The sequence below is a fragment of the Procambarus clarkii genome, chromosome 42 (assembly GCF_040958095.1).
Source record: "Procambarus clarkii isolate CNS0578487 chromosome 42, FALCON_Pclarkii_2.0, whole genome shotgun sequence".
Lineage (NCBI taxonomy): Eukaryota > Metazoa > Arthropoda > Malacostraca > Decapoda > Cambaridae > Procambarus > Procambarus clarkii.
Genome location: NC_091191.1, coordinates 7,422,234 through 7,439,733, shown reverse-complemented (window position 1 = coordinate 7,439,733; position 17,500 = coordinate 7,422,234). Strand labels below are relative to the sequence as shown.

The window sequence follows — 17,500 nt, the reverse complement described above, 5'->3', positions numbered from 1 at the left end:
ACACACACACACACACACACACACACACACACACACACACACACACACACACACACACACACACTTGCCTGGGCCCGCAAATCAAACTCAACATATTCCTTCTCTCCTGAATGCAAAATGTTTATATTTTTCGTCTCGTTCGAAACAATATTCCCCGAGTAAAATGCAACATGTATGACCGGTATAAAATATATGTTCAGCGCAGCATTGCAGAATGCAATATACTGAATATATGGCCAATATATATATCCAGTGCAATTTTACTGTATGTATATCGTACTCGTTAATAAATAGCCTATACATAAACTTCACCTTGAGTATAATACATAGTCACTATATACATATATATAAACATACAGATAGTATAGTAGCATCGTAATAATGCATGGCATTATTCTATATACATCTATGGTGTATATAGAATAATGGTACTGTCACGGTAAAATCTCTAGGAAGAGATTCGGCCTACTCCATTATCGCCTATTGTACTCATTCACGTCTATTTAATAAAGAACTGCAGCCAAGAACAACAACTACTACTTGCAGACGTGTAGACAGTCTACCAGTTTCCCCCTTGCACCACGGCCCGTCACCCCCACCCCGCACCTGGGTCGCTGGGAGGCCACGCCCTCCCAAACAAGCAGTTCAAGTGAGCTGGTTCATAGTTAAAGAAGCCATCAGCGCCATCTGCCCGGCTGATATTCTGTATAAATAGGGCTACCAAGCTCTCCACGATTCAGATTACTCCTGAGTGCTCTGACTGAGTAAACCTGTTGACATACCCAGGTGTCGTAACAGCTATTCAGTTTGACTCACAGTATTCCGCACCATATTTTAGTTTTCACCTTAACGTAACGTAAATTTGATTGTTCATCTTGTTTGTATAAATAAATAATAAATAATAAATAAATAAATAAATAAATAAATAATAAATAAATAGCCTATACATAAACTTCACCTTGAGTATAATACATAGTCACTATATACATATATATAAACATACAGATAGTATAGTAGCATCGTAATAATGCATGGCATTATTCTATATACATCTATATATTATATTGTATTATCTTTATCTCACTTTGTATTAAAGCCAAACCTGGATATTATTTTATGTTTTGTAATTTGTTTAACTTCAGTTTTTGTTTTAAAGTCAAGTATTTTTAAATGTTTTTTTCCCCTCTGCTTTATCCTACAGTTTACCTCACTGTGAAGACACCTTTGCAGTTAAACTTTTTTTCTCTTTTTTTTTAAGTATTTTGTGACTGGCATTACAGAGACTGTACGACCACCAACGTTTCCCGTCACAGACCTGTCGCCTTGTGGCTCGTGGTTTGGCGTTCACGACGTTGGGGTTAGGCTGTCCCAGCGTCGATAAAATAAGCTAATGCCTAACCCCGACGTACACTTACGTCGAGGTTAGGCTAGCCAGACGTCCTGATTTAGGCAGGACTGTACTGCTTTTGAGACCTCAAACAGAACGTTAATTTGTCCTATTTTTGGGGGGGAGCCAGGCCAAACAAAATTAGATAAATTACCTTACATAGATTCAAACAGCGGGGACTGTAGACCACGATAACCATAGACGTATTGTTATTATAATTTGATGTTGTTGTACTGCACACGGAGCTGTATTTTATGTTCATTTTTTTCCAAATTCTTTGTTTTTACTGCATGAATGCATGTATGTAATACACAGTGCGCTCTTTAAAAATTCAAGTCCAGAACAAATACCACAAAACAGAATTCATCACATTATAATCATATTTGACAAATCAAAATTGTCCTAAATATATTTTATACATTTCTGACAACTCTTATTTTTGTCTATATTTTAACTCATAATAAAACATGTTTGATTTAGGTTAAATCTTCAGGTTTACGACTTTAGTAGTTAATTCGTATGGTGTTGGAATTTAGTAATTTGTATATTTTGGATATATAATAAAGTAAAAAAAAAAAAAAGAATTATATTAGGGAAGAGGGGGGGGGACACCACCTAAGGCTGGAAGAAAAGCGCACACAACGCATTAGAGATTATGTGTGTGTGTGTGTATATATATATATATATATATATATATATATATATATATATATATATATATATATATATATATATATATATATATAAAATAGGAAGGGAGTACCACCTCTAGCTGGAAGAAGGGGGACCCATAGCCTCGGAGGAAACCACGCATAACGCATTAGAGGGAATGTTTAGATCCCCTCCAATACAGTTTCTGTGTGCTTTTCTCCTACCACCCCCTTCCTTGAATATTTTTTGTGCTTTATTATGCATTTGATGGTTCCAAGATATACATGGGTTGATACAAAAATAATAATGCAAAAAGGTGCTTAAAGGTTATGGATCTCTTGAAGAACACAACAATGGGAAACATTGATGAATGTCACAGACGGGTTCGATCATTGTTGCAAGTCAAACACTTCTTCGAATTCCTCTGAAGTTGGACTAGTGCCCAAGACGCAACAGGCATTTCCCCTCTGAATCGCAACACTGAGGCGCTGGAACAAGAAACTTTTTGCTCTCTGGTCTTTTGTAGCGCTGATCAATTTGTCCCCCAACTCCTTCAGGAACTTCAATGCACATTTTCCCCACGAACCGAGGGTCTCCGAGCCGATCGGAACAAAGCTGTAGCAGTGTGCTAGACCTCTGTATTTAATAATTTTCTGCGATTCCCTGAAAGAAGCAGCACCACCGCTTTCACGTGTGCTGTAGTGGAGGTAGGTACTGGCCAGTGTGGCAGCGCACGTGTAGTCCCATACCACTTGCTTACCATCCTTCCAAGGTAGCAAGGTGACCCCATCAGGGCGCTTCTGAGGGTCGTTAGGTCTGGATAAGTGTGGTTCTCTTTGTGCTGGGCAGCGGGCTGTGGCGAGGCTCCTCTTGATGATGTCGTTGACTTCTTCATGTCTTGCAATTTTACCCTGTGATTTACGACATACCAGACCATGACGACCATATTGGTCTGCCATCGCAGTTCCGCAGATGCACCTATGTTCGGTGAGGATGGGGGCGGCAAGGCGAAGGGCAACTCCAATGCGGAGAGCGTCATGACTGAGGCGAGTTCCCAGGGCTGCATTGGGCACAGCAAATAAAAAATCCCCGTGTTGCTTGGTCCCACTGACTGTCATCTAAATCTAGGTTGAGCGCCTTCCTGAATATTGACCTGAGGAGCTCATCATATTGATTTAGAAGTGGGTTGCCAAAAGTTGGTGCACACCTTAAGAAGTATGTTAGCCTGGGCAAGGTAAGGCACTTTGTGAGAAGGTAGAGGGCATCGTGGGAGTCCAAGTCCCCAATTCTCTCTTCCATCCTCTTTAGGTCTCTAAACTTTTCGTCAAGGACTGCAGCAATGGCATTGTGGCCCAGAGGTGCTCCGAGTAGTGTGCTGTCGGTACTATATATACTATACTATATATATATATATACTATATATATATATATATATATATATATATATATATATATATATATATATATACATACATACATACATATATATATATATATATATATATATATATATATATATATATATACACACATACATACATACATACACACACCACCATCACATCACATATACCACACCACCCTCAACAGCCTTCCAATAGCAACTTTCGTCTGGGCGTGAGGAAAAAATGACCACTCATCTTGTGAGTTGTCATACACACAAGGTGATTTGTAATCACACACGAATCGTGTGTGGCCAGTCAGGTGTGTGTGTGTAACACACACAAACCTGACTGCCCACACGCACAAACCTGACTGCCCACAATCTTCGTAAATAGCAATTGGCGTTCTCTTCAAGTGTCTCCAAATAGGCTTTCCCACTTACCTCTTACCTTACAATAGAAAACTGCTTACTAGGCTATATATCTCCATTCGTCAGACCATTAAACTAGCTTCTCAAACGGCACAAAAAGGATGTAATAGTAGTCTCGTAAAATAGGAATTTAACATTTACGATAAAACTTTAACAATTATTCCCTGTGCATGGAAATATAATATAGCAATCACAAAAAATTTCCGCCTTGAGACTCTGACAACAGCCTCATGCAGCGTTCTCAGGGCTACAGGCTGCCCCCTTGTAGCCTCGCGCGCACAATTCATACACTTTTTCTCCACAAAAAGACTACGGCTCTCACTCTACAAACTGGCACTTTTTGGCCCCCTCGGTATCCCCTTGAGTATACCAAAAGTATTACATGATACATGAAGGAATAATCATACTTAGAGGTATAGTATATTAATTTGTGCTATTTTTTGGGAGCCAAATAAAACAACCTACGCATTCGCTCCAAACGGAAATACTCTTCCATTAAATATTCTCGATAAACATTACTCACCGTGTCCATTTTGACTGCGTCTGGCGCTAATATCAATAATTGCTGGACATGGGAATGATAAGCAACGGCAATAATGATAAACACAGCCCACACACAAAAATAAAAATAATAATGTTAGTAATACTCACAGTTAACATCTCACCTCTCTCAAATAAAGCATGGAAACGCAACAAATCTCTGAAAGACAAACTAATCTCGGCAGCACTTAAAGACAGAGACATCTAGGGTTGAACAGAAGGTGTGCAACTATAGTTAGCTGACTAACTATACCTTGCGATTTTATCCTTGGGTTCTGCTTCTCTTCTAGAACACCGCCGAAGTGCTGTCATTCCTCGGAACAAAAAGCGCGCCCTGTCTATCTGTCCCCGCGGCTCCCTGCCCTTATCTCTTGAGGTTATCTTGAGATGATTTCGGGGCTTTTAGTGTCCCCGCTGCCCGGTCCTCGACCAGGCCTCCACCCCCCAGGAAGCAGCCCGTGACAGCTGACTAACACCCAGGTACCTATTTTACTGCTAGGTAACAGGGGCATAGGGTGAAAAACTCTGCCCATTGTTTCTCGCCGGCGCCTGGGATCGAACCCAGGACCACAGGATTACAAGTCCCGCGTGCTGTCCGCTCGGCCGACCGGCTCCCTGCCGGTTGGAATCCTCGTACATTATCACACTCAACATGATAGCGTTGAACTCTTGTCATTATCATCGTTAGAGTAATGAGAATGTCTCGGAAAGCCATCAAATGTAGAACAAAAAATGGTTTCGCGAAGGCAACAAACGGTACAGTGACACAAAGCAGTACTCACCAACAGCGAGAGTTCGGTCGGTCAGCCCTGGGGAAGGGAAGGGGGGGGGTTGATCAACGGGCACTCTGTAAATCAAGATAATACAAATTACAATCCTTAGTGACCGACAAATCACAGTGCATCTTGGTGTGATTGAAAGGCTCGTGCAACCTGACTCCTAATAAGGACCATTTAACGTGCAGATTGGGAGGGGGTCATTTTCATGGGTAGTTGGTTAATTACAAGGAACACATTGAGCGACGCATGTTAGAATTTGTGCTCGTTTGGATTTGTGTATAGTTCATATTAGTGACTCCTTTGTGGTGAGGAAATAATGTCTGGAAGAATACCTGGTTGATGGGGTTCTGGGAGTTCTTCTACTCCCCAAGCCCGGCCCGAGGCCAGGCTCGACATGTGAGAGTTTGGTCCACCAGGCTGTTGCTTGGAGCGGCCCGCAGGCCCACATACCCACCACAGCCCGGTTGGTCCGGCACCAACCGGGCTGTGGTGGGAATGGAGGCATTCAGAATAGGGGAAAAAAGAGGAAAATGAATAGAAAGAAGAAACGGCTTTTCCCGTTCTTAACTTAGCTAGGGAAATGAAGACGGCAAAAATAAAACAAGTGAAAGAAAAGGGAATTAACGTATATTACTTTTCTTGAAATTTGCGTTTGAAATCAAGGATAAACCTTCAATTTAACAATTTGCAGTACAGTATCAAATGTATTTTACATTTGGAGGTTTGAGCGTATAGCAAGAAAATATTTCTTACACTCAGACAGGGACGCGCAGAGAGAGATCACAGAAATTTCCTTATGGCTTCCACTAGAGACGGGTTGTCTCTGTGATAGCATATTTAACGTGATTGTGGCATAGATTGTAGTCACTGACAGATGCGTTTTGCACGTATTTCTAAAAACTCAGAGGTATGGAAGCCAGGGGCCAGATTCACGAAGCTATTACGCAAATACTTACAAACGTGTACATCTTTCCTCAATCTTTGACAGCTTTGGTTACATTTATTAAACAGTTTACAAGCATGAAAACTTGCCAATCAACTGTTGTTATTGTTATAAACCGCCTCCTGGTGCTTCAGAGTTCATTAACTGTTTAATAATTGTAACCAAAGCCGCCAAAGATTGAGAAAAGATGTACAGGTTCGTAAGTGCTTGCGTAACTGCTTCGTGAATCTGGCCCCAAGTTATCAAATCAAGCTTTTTTATAACAAGTTAAAAACAAGTAAATAAAGCTGGCTCTCCGTACTCTTGGGGAAAAGGACAAATCGAAGGTAAAAAATCGAAATCTTTAGCACGAGTAGAGGCAGGAGGAGAGGGCATGAGAGGGAAGCTACAGATCCCAGTGGCATAAAGCTATATTAGCAGTCCCCCGTGGCATCGTAGTAAGACACACGCCTGGCGTTTCGCGAGCGCTTTGGCCAAGGTTCGTATCCTGGGCGGGGAGGATTAACTGGGCGCTAATCCTTAACTGTAGCCTCTGTTTACCCAACAGTAAAATGGTTACTTGGTTGTTAAACTTTTAACCTGGTTGTTAAACCTAGGTACCTGGTGGTTAAACGATTTGGCAGGTCGTATTCCGGGGAATATTAGGATTAAGGACCTGCCCGAAACGTTATGCGTGCTAGTGGCTGTACAAGACTGTAAGAACTCTTGTATAAATAAGAATTATATAAAAGTATAACTATATAATTCGTCCATGAGTCACAGTACTGTAGAAAAGACTACTGTGAGAATAGTGAGCAAAGGGAGCGAGTTCGAAAAAGAGTAGTTGAGCATAATTATATACATAGTTTCCAAGGCAGGTATAATAAGAAGCAAGAGTGTTGAGAGTCATTGTAATACATGACTAAAAACTGACAGGCGGGCAGGGGACAGGCAGTACACAGACAGTACAGGCGGGCAGGGGACAGGCAGTACACAGACAGTACAGGCGGGCAGGAGACAGGCAGTACACAGAGAGTACAGGCGGGCAGGAGACAGGCAGTACACAGACAGTACAGGCGGGCAGGAGACAGGCAGTACACAGACAGTACAGGCGGGCAGGAGACAGGCAGTACACAGACAGTACAGGCGGGCAGGAGACAGGCAGTACACACACGGTACTGGCGGGGAGGGAGGAAGAGGGATCCAAGTATTAAAGCTCGCCCTTGCAAGCATTCAAAGGTGAGTACACACACACACACACACACAGGCAAAGACATACACAAAGCTGCACATCAACATGCCAGGGCTCAATACCCAGGTACCCCAATAAAGTAATGACAATCAAATCAAATAAGTAGGAAAACACGACATATTCCTGTTGTTGTTTTAATTTCAGCAACTCAGAACAAAAAGTTGCAAGTAGCACGGGCTATGGTGAGCCCGTAGTGGACGTACCTGGCACAGGAGCGGGGCTGGAACTGCCCAACCGCTTACGAAACAATAACTGATGGATCATGGACAGACTAAGTGCATACAGTCAGTCATTTAAGACCACGCCGGTGAACACAGTCTTCACACTCTCTCTCCAAACGCCAATTGTACAAAATGAAGGCACTGTTCATATCTATTAAAGGACGATATCTCTTATTTACAAGTCCACTACGGGCTCACCATAGCCCGTGCTACTTGCAACTGTTTGTTTCAAGTAGCGAATCTTAAAACATCAACAATATTATTTAGAGATATAATAGGTATCTCATGAACTATTAGATAGTGAACTAGAATAGATATGAACTACTAAGTTTATATCTATTATTGAACGCCTCATCTCCAGAACAGAGACAGACAGGGGATTGAATTAACTCGAAGAAAAAAAAGAAAAGAAATTTTGATATGCACAAAAAAGTATATATATATATATTACAGAACATAATAGGCTCGGGAGCCTGTATACAGCACTCGACTGTCGGTTGAAAGAAGCGGGCCAGAGAGCTGAAGCTCAACCATTACAAACACAATCAGGCGAGTGCACACACAAATGCAAGAGCATCGCACGTGAGAACAGACTCCTGGATTGGGGGAGGTGGGGGGGGGCAGGAGGGGGGATTGAAGCAGATATATTTTTTTCATTGAAAGCGATCCAGTCCCCCCCCCCCACCCCTGACACAGTATGTGTGTGACTGTTTTAATTAAATCGTAATTTTGCAATACCGCTACACTGTACTGCGTCACGGTGCTGCTACACTGTACTGCGTCACGGTGCCGCTACACTGTACTGCGTCACGGTGCCGCTACACTGTACTGCGTCACGGTGCCGCTACACTGTACTGCGTCACTGTACCGCTACACTGTACTGCGTCACTGTACCGCTACACTGTACTGCGTCACTGTACCGCTACACTGTACTGCGTCACTGTACCGCTACACTGTACTGCGTCACTGTACCGCTACACTGTACTGCGTCACTGTACCGCTACACTGTACTGCGTCACTGTACCGCTACACTGTACTGCGTCACTGTACCGCTACCCTGTAAAGTGTCACTGTGCTGCTACACTGTAAAATGAACGAAACCCCGTGGGATTACACAAGACGCGGGGCCAGGAGCTGAAGGTCAATATCCCCAAACACTGTAAAGTGAATTAGTTTAGCACGCAAGAAAAAAAACGGGGGGAAATGGGACATGATCGAGACATTAAATATCTTTAGGAGTATTAACACGTACACACAATTAAGAACTACCATAATTAACAGCAGAACGAGAGATCACAGGCGGAGTGTTACAACGTGTCAAAATTACGTTCGTAAATAAGTTGAGGCGCCTGACAGCTGGGTGGACAGCGCTTAGGATTCGTCGTCCTGACGTTCCGGGTTCGATCCCCGGTGGAGGTGGAGACAAATGGGTAAAATGTTTCTTTCACCCTGATGCCTCTGTTACCTAGCAGTAAATAGGTACCTGGGAGTTAAACAGCTGCTACGGGCTGCTTCCTGGGGATGTGTAACAAAAAGGAGGCCTGGTCGAGGACCGGGCCGCAAGGACGCTAAACCCCGAAATCATCGCAAGATAACCTCAAGATGTGGAAAGAGCGAAGTAGGCTACACTAATATCCTCAAATAACCAACAATAACAAGGGTGAGAGGTCCCAGGAGCTGAAATTCGATCTTGAAAAATAACATTTAGGTACGACTACGCAAATCTTAAAAAAAGAGAGAGATTTTTAATTGATTAATTGGGCTTGGGTGGTTATAAATAGGAGCTGCCTCGTATGGGCCAATAGGCCTTCTGGAGTTACCTTTGTTCTTATGTTCTTAATTCACAAACTGGTCAAGAGCTCATGTACCAGAGATACGACCTTCTTGCTAGAAAAAAAATATCCCATGGCAATAAAGCATGTTGTTTAAGATTCGCTACTTGGAACAAAAAAGTTCCAAGTAGCACAGGCTATGGTGAGCCCGTGCAATCAACCATGTTCAGTATACTCCAAGCCGATCTGCAATAATGGAGGCACTTCAGCCTACAGCTACTCTGAAGTCACAGCCCATTTATAGTGATTTAATTCAGTCAATGCACATTCCCATCGCGCTAATCCGCAATCAGGTATTTGTACCAGGCTTAACGAGCCGTGAAGGAGATTGCGTATTGCCCTGCGATCAACACTTTGTAATTTCCGGTAGAAATTTAGAAAGTAGAAATTAAATAAGTAGAAATTCAATACAAAAAATATTAAATAAAAATTAAAAACAAATTAAATACAAATTAAATACAAATTAAATATATACAAATTAAATAAATATAAATTAAATAAATAAAAATTAAATATAAGTTAAATGAGTAGAAATTAAATAAGCAGAAATTAATATTTCTACTGCTAATTTTTTGCCATAGAAGACGAATATAGATGCTCTGATTGTGTGTGTGTGTGTGTGTGTGTGTGTATATATACATATATATATATATATATATATATATATATATATATATATATATATATATATATATATACACATATATACATACATATATATACATATATATATATACATATACATATATACATATACATATATATATATATATATATATATATATATATATATATATATATATATATATATATATATATATATATATATATATATACTGTGCATGTTTATAACATATTCTTGGTATGTGGAAACTGAAGCTTGCGTTCAGCGACGGTTATACTTGTCCCTAGGTTACACTGCTCCACAGTTACTTGTCCCTAGGCTACACTGCTCCACAGTTACTTGTCCCTAGGCTACACTGCTCCACAGTTACTTGTCCCTAGGCTACACTGCTCCACAGTTACTTGTCCCTAGGCTACACTGCTCCACAGTTACTTGTCCCTAGGCTACACTGCTCCACAGTTACTTGTCCCTAGGCTACACTGCTCCACAGTTACTTGTCCCTAGGCTACACTGCTCCACAGTTACTTGTCCCTAGGCTACACTGCTCCACAGTTACTTGTCCCTAGGCTACACTGCTCCACAGTTACTTGTCCCTAGGCTACACTGCTCCACAGTTACTTGTCCCTAGGCTACACTGCTCCACAGTTACTTGTCCCTAGGCTACACTGCTCCACAGTTACTGCCCCTAGGTTACACTGCTCCACAGTTACTGTCCCTAGGCTACACTGCTCCACAGTTACTGTCCCTAGGCTACACTGCTCCACAGTTACTGTCCTTAGGCTACACTGCTCCACAGTTACTGTCCCTAGGCTACACTGCTCCACAGTTACTGTCCCTAGGCTACACTGCTCCACAGTTACTTGTCATCATAAAAAGGCATTGTAGCGCCTTTTATGATGACTTGTCCGACAATAGTCAATAAAATCATATGGAAAGGAACGCTAAAAAAAATAATTTAAACAAATGAGGTTTCGAGAGTTGAATTTCCTTGCCCAAACTCTTTATACAATATTACTTCTGATATAACTAACTTTGTTTATAGTTTCCAAGACTTGTTGTATTCAGCTAATCTTATTATATTCAAGTTTTCAGCAAAAAAATAAAACACCAACCAGTTTAAAATGTGGCAATACTCTTCAGTATTGCCACATTGATGGCAAAAAAATTACTTTGAATAGGCCAATTTCTTTCGACTAAAGTATAACAATGTAGCTAAAAGGTTTCGCTTCCTTATGCTATGGGAAACATATTTTAAACAATTAAAAATAAAGAGCCGGGAATGCCTCCTAATTTAAGCACTCTCCTTCCCTCTCTCCTTCCCTCTCTCCTTCCCTTCTCAATCTCCTCCCTCTCTAACCCTGTTCCCCTCTCCCTCTCTTCTCCACTCTCTCACCTTCTCTACCTTCCATCCACCCTCTCAATTTATTACATTTTTTTTTTATAAACACATTAGTTACAGCTGCATTTGTGCAGCTGCCCTAGACTATATGAAGGGTAATATACAGTGTCAAAAAGCTAGCTACGTGGTGCTAAAATATCTCCATCACACAGGATGGTTAGTCATACAGAGGCATGTGATAAGTAGTCTGCACTGGCAGACTCTGGGTGCATTATGAGGATATCATCAACACAAGAGAGAATAAGGCAACAGTGATACTAAAAGTCCCCATCTCGCAGGATGGTTAGTTTTACAGGGCCATATATTCTGTAGCCTGCACTAGCAAATTTTGGGTACATTATGAGGATATTTTCAACAAAACGATAGTGAATAAAGTAATTGCAACGCTCCAGGTACCTCATGCCAACTGGTCTGAAAGTTAAATTTTAAGGGCACTTAAAAACTGTTACAAACTCTACGGAAAACAGACCGTGAAAATCGCAAGGGATCGCAATAGAAACCTATGTGGCAAATCAAGAATGTAACGGGTAAAAGGGTAGCACTAGGGCCGACCCTGACTGGCCTATGACAATCCCATACCTCCTATGTGTCATCTTGCCAAGTTGAGTGCGACTTGCCCCCAGTGTCTTACATCTAATTTTGCACGGAGACATTCTATTTTATAGAAATATGAGATCTGCCAATGCAAGTCTCGCCACTAACTGTAAGCTCTTAGTTTAACGGCTGTGTTTCTGTTGATAGCAACCCCAACTGTAATTATTTGTGTATATCAAGTTAGGAATCAAGTTGTGTGTTAGACTGGCCAGGTGGACGGAGCAGTCATCAGTCCAACACCTGTCTTTCTGCTCAAGCTGCAGACTTAAACACCCCCGGCGTTATAAACCTTGTCTGTATACAATACCTGGGTGTGGCAATGTTGAGTTGGCAGTTACAGCCCTGCTCCTGTGCCAGGTAAGTCCACTACGGGCTCACCATAGCCCGTGCTACTTGTGAACTTTTGTTCCGAGTAGCTGAATCTCAACGTTTAATAGGATACTCTGTATGGCGGGGTGACCAGTTAAACCACTGGAAATGTTAAATTATCTCACTCGGCCAATTTAACTTCGGTAACTACTGGGCGAAGGGAATTGAATATTAAAACCCCACGCCTAAGGGAGGAGGAGGGGGGGGGGGGGAGACGTCACTCTCACTACGGCAGTGATAGCAGTTGACAGTGACAATTTTCTCACACTACTGTCATAGGCCTACCCCTCCCCTACCCCCTGAACAACATTACCACCGTCATCACAGCAACGCTAAACATCCCCTGGACAAATTCGTGGCACCTGTGCCATCAGACCGGTGCCATAACTCTGCTGTGATAATGTGTCACCAGTGTTATAAGTGCCATTACTCTACCCGGGCCACCAGCCGCCTGTGTCAACACTGCCCATCACACACACCTGAACACACACACCTGAAGAGGAAGTGATGGGCTGTGACCCGGCGAGTGAATATTACCAGGAGGGTCCCAACACTGTGGCAGTGACTCACCAGGAGGGTCCCAACACTGTGGCAGTGACTCACCAGGAGGGTCCCAACACTGTGGCAGTGACTCACCAGGAGGGTCCCAACACTGTGGCAGTGACTCACCAGGAGGGTCCCAACACTGGCAGTGACTCACCAGGAGGGTCCCAACCCCGCGGCAGTGACTCATCAAGAGCGCCCCAACCCCGCGGCAGTGACTCACCAGGAGGGTGCCAACCCCGCGGCAGTGACTCACCAGGAGGGTCCCAACCCCGCGGCAGTGACTCACCAAGAGCGCCCCAACCCCGCGGCAGTGACTCGCCAAGAGCGCCCCAACCCCGCGGCAGTGACTCACCAAGAGCGCCCCAACCCCGCGGCAGTGACTCACCAAGAGCGTCCCAAACAGTGACTCAGACAATGAACCAAAGGCGGGATAGAACAGTGAAAAACCATCGTTTATTTTGCCTAATATACAAATGCTAAACTTTTCTTGAAATAATTTTTTGTTTTTAATTCCTCTCAAAACATGAAAATGGTGTTTAGGATAATTGTTATTAACGGCATAGGCCTACCAAGTTTGCCCAACCACTAAATGAAATTATTAAGGCCATGTTTATTAACTTACAAAAAGTTCAATACTGCCTCTCCTTGCTATAGAGGCAGCGCTGACCCTAATTCCGTGCACGCGTGCACCTCCACGCTATATTGCCAACCCGTTATCGACAAGATATCGCACTATCTCCATCCTCCTCCTTTTTGCTTAAAGAGCTTCACGACCAAAATCGCTCTATAACCTTTGTTTATTTTCGTGTATATCTAAAGTCGTCTCTTAATTATATTCAATGACTAACCGGAATCAATTATATTGGGGTATGTAACTGATAATTTTTGTCGACTAGTTACACCGGATGTGACCAAGAGCCGCCCGACCGTCAATATTAAAACAAAAATGTATTATTCTAACGCCGCCAACAACAGCGGAGAGAGGAGGGACGGGGGGGGGGGGAGGAGGAAGGGGGAGGAGGAGCAGGGAGGGGGGGGAGAGAAGGGAGGGGGAGAGGAGGTAGAGGGGAGAAGGAGCAGGGAGGGGGGGGGGGGGGGGAGAGAAGGGAGGGGGAGAGAAGGGAGGGGGAGAGGAGGTAGAGGGGAGGGAGGGAGGTGGGTGGATGGGGGAGGGCGAGAGGTGGGAGGTAGGGGGAGGGAGAGAGAGGGGGGGGAGAAAGAAGGGAGGGAGGGGGGAGAGAGGAAAGGGGGGATGGAGGGTAGGGAGAAAGGGTGAGGGGGGTGGAGGGTAGGGAGAAAGGGAGAGAGGGGGGGGAGGGAGGGAGAGAGAGGGGGGGAAGGAGGGTAGGGAGGGGGGGACGGAGGGTAGGGAGGGAGGGAGAGGGGGCATGGAGGGCAGGGAGGGAGGGAGAGGGGGGGATGGAGGGTAGGGAAGGATGGAGTGGGGGGGGGGGATGGAGCGATAGAGGTGAGTGGATCGGTGGGGTGGAAGGCCGGGAGAGAGAGGGAGGGTGGGGTAGAGTGTCACCCCCCACCCCCGGGGCTAGTCCCCTGCTCCATCAGATTATTCAATATGTCCTCAGTTAACTCTGACCTAACAAAAAGACAATCTAATATAATGTTACCTAACGCATGCGGAACGCCAAGTATAGTCAAACAGCCTAATAACGCGCCAACTACCTGAAGCGCGGCTCCGCCAAACAGTGAAACAAGTATTAACATCTTGCCGGAAATAGGAGCTGCCTCGTATGAGTCAATGCAGTTTGATCCATACGTTCTTAAGAACACCTAATGTTATATATAACCTAATTTAAAGAAAATAAGTCAAACTTACTTATGATATATATATCCGCTTGCTTTTGGTTAATTTTCAAATCGTTATGTGCCAGTAACTGACGTTTTTATCACGATACTTCACAAAGCAACACAAGATACTATTTGTTTATAAGTACGTCAACGTCAGTAATCCAAAATAACACGTGAAAAACACCCGCGCAATCAACGTCCAGATGTACACACACACTCGTCTGACCTCGCCGATCACAGACTATACGTGCTTGTCCGTATATTCTCAAAACATTGGCCACTGATTTTGTTCGAACCTGATTCAAACAGTGCTTCGTTTTACGTCCGATGTCCGAATGGCACCAATGTAATTGCTGAATCCGTCCTCATCAACAGACACCAAATGGTCGTTAATCCAGCCACCAAACGCCTGTGTATGGATGAAAAATGGTTTACACACGACTCATAACTGATGATATGTAGATTTCTCGAGCAGTGCTTCGTTCACGTCCTCAGCTCACCCACGTACTACTACAAATACAAATAATCGCCAACAGAACCTAAACACCTCACGTAACCAGTGCCTAAATATGCACAATATGCTAATATATAATAATACTTATTTATATTTACTTATGTTTGAGAAAGTTTAGATTCGAGTTTTTCGGTACATACAAATTAATGAATGTGTCATTCGGGTTGACTGTAGCTTGGAAGACCATAGCCTGAGGATGGCTTAAAACAATTTGAGTTTGATAAGTTCATTTGTGATGTCTTGTCACTTTCTTATGTCAAATAAGCAGTAGTCTGTCGTTACTTCATGTGCATTAAACCAGGCGGCCTATAATTATATGTTAGAACCTAAATAAAATTAAAGTAATGAGTTTTGCTTCTAAAGAACACGGGAAGTACTTCTGTCGTGTGAAAATACTGCGCCGTAAAGTTGATTGAAGTACATGCAACCCGTCCTCTTAATAGAACGTCGCATTTTGACGTACACGCTACTTAAGGCGCATGTTAAAATGTTGTTTATGGGAGCCGGTCGGCCGAGCGGACAGCACGCTGGGCTTGTGATCCTGTGGTCCTGGGTTAGATCCCAGGCGCCGGCGAGAAACAATGGGCAGAGTTTCTTTCACCCTATGCCCCTCTTACCTAGCAGTAAAATAGGTACCTGGGTGTTAGTCAGCTGTCACGGCCTGCTTCCTGGGGGTGGAGGCCTGGTCGAGGACCGGGCCGCGGGGACACTAAAGTCCCGAAATCATCTCAAGATAAGAAGGCCAACAATTGTATTAGAAAAATTGAAGCGGCTTGCAAAATTGACATACTGTCCCGATTTTTGCTCTGGGTCCTCTGGTAGGCTAGGATAAGCGCACCTTAGCACGACAGTTTCTTGACGTTGAGAAACCTTAGGAGGACGAGCTGGTACATGACGATCTTGAGCGATGAGACCGAACAGTGTCTCGGAAAGTCCAGTGTCTCGAAAAGAATAATTCCAACTGTGCCAAAAAGTAATTGAAAATGTTAAGCAAATACGAAGGCATTTGTGGATGTGTGTTTAAGTATTCTTCTGTGAGTCAATAATGTGCCGATGGAAATAAGCCATATCATTACTTAAACACAGCCAGATAATGAATAAAACTTTTAACCAGACCACACACTAGAAAGTGAAGGGACGACGACGTTTCGGTCCGTCCTGGACTATTCTCAAGTCGGGGAATGGTCCAGGACGGACCGAAACGTCGTCGTCCCTTCACTTTCCAGTGTGTGGTCTGGTCAACATACGTCAGCCACGTTATTGTGACTCATCGCTTGCACATGAATAAAATTTAATATATAGTTGCCAGAAGGTTAGTTTTTTGCTATATATAAATTTTTTAGAGCAAAGCTGCGAGCGCAGGTCACTATAACGCATCAGTGGAAGACCGTCAACACGTATTAAACTCACACGAAAAATCATAGATTCATAGTTTCATATAGTTTGCTATATGTGTATAAAATATATCAAAATCCCCTGGGAACTGCTGCTATAAACAAACTGTACATTTTTGTTGTTTTTTTTCAGTCTGAATAAATGTATTAATGCAATGTCTGTGAATACTTGTGTTATAGGAACTAAACTATATTGCTATATTAATCTTTCTCTGGGGGTGGTAATAGTATTCATATTTTATGCATTATTTGTTATGTATTTTATGAATTAAGAAATTGTAAGTTATGCATTATGTCTTATTTGTAAAATTTTGTGGAATGTGAATATCTAAATGTCAAAAAATCGAGCTTAATGAACACTATAAAAAGGTTCAATGTATTAAAGTTATGACAAAATATAACATTTGCGAAATATTTACTAGAAAACTTAGTGCTGATTTTATTAAATTCGTCCCAGAACACACGCAGTAACCTCCCCTCCCACTGGAATCCCCCTTTGCTCGCTACTAGACTCCCTTCCCACCGTACACGACTTTTCTCCATCCCATCAGGCTCCCCTCCCATCCCATCCCACTATACGAGAATCCCCTTACACCAAACAAGACTCCCATTCCACCCTACGAAACTCCCCCCCCCCCCATCCCACAACGAGACTCCCCTCCCACCCCACAACGAGACTCCTCTCCCATCCCACAAGACCTCCCTCTCACTCCCCAAACACACCGGGAATTTCGACCCGTGATGCTCATTTCTGATCTTCACTACGCCCTCCATCAACACACAAGGAACGTGACCCTACGCTCCTCCTTACCATGAGGTTACCATGAGGTGATTTTGGGGCTTAGCGACCCCGCGG

General features: G+C 43.2%; 1 long non-coding RNA gene across 1 annotated transcript in view; it reads right to left on the bottom strand.

The window, feature by feature from the left end:
- Window positions 1–17,500, bottom strand: part of LOC138373595 (uncharacterized) — a 392,875-nt gene that overhangs the window by 181,465 nt on the left and 193,910 nt on the right. Inside the window, exon 3 of the long non-coding RNA XR_011231236.1 lies at window positions 5,174–5,238. This is a non-coding gene — a long non-coding RNA (uncharacterized lncRNA). The remainder of the gene's footprint in view (window positions 1–5,173; window positions 5,239–17,500) is intronic.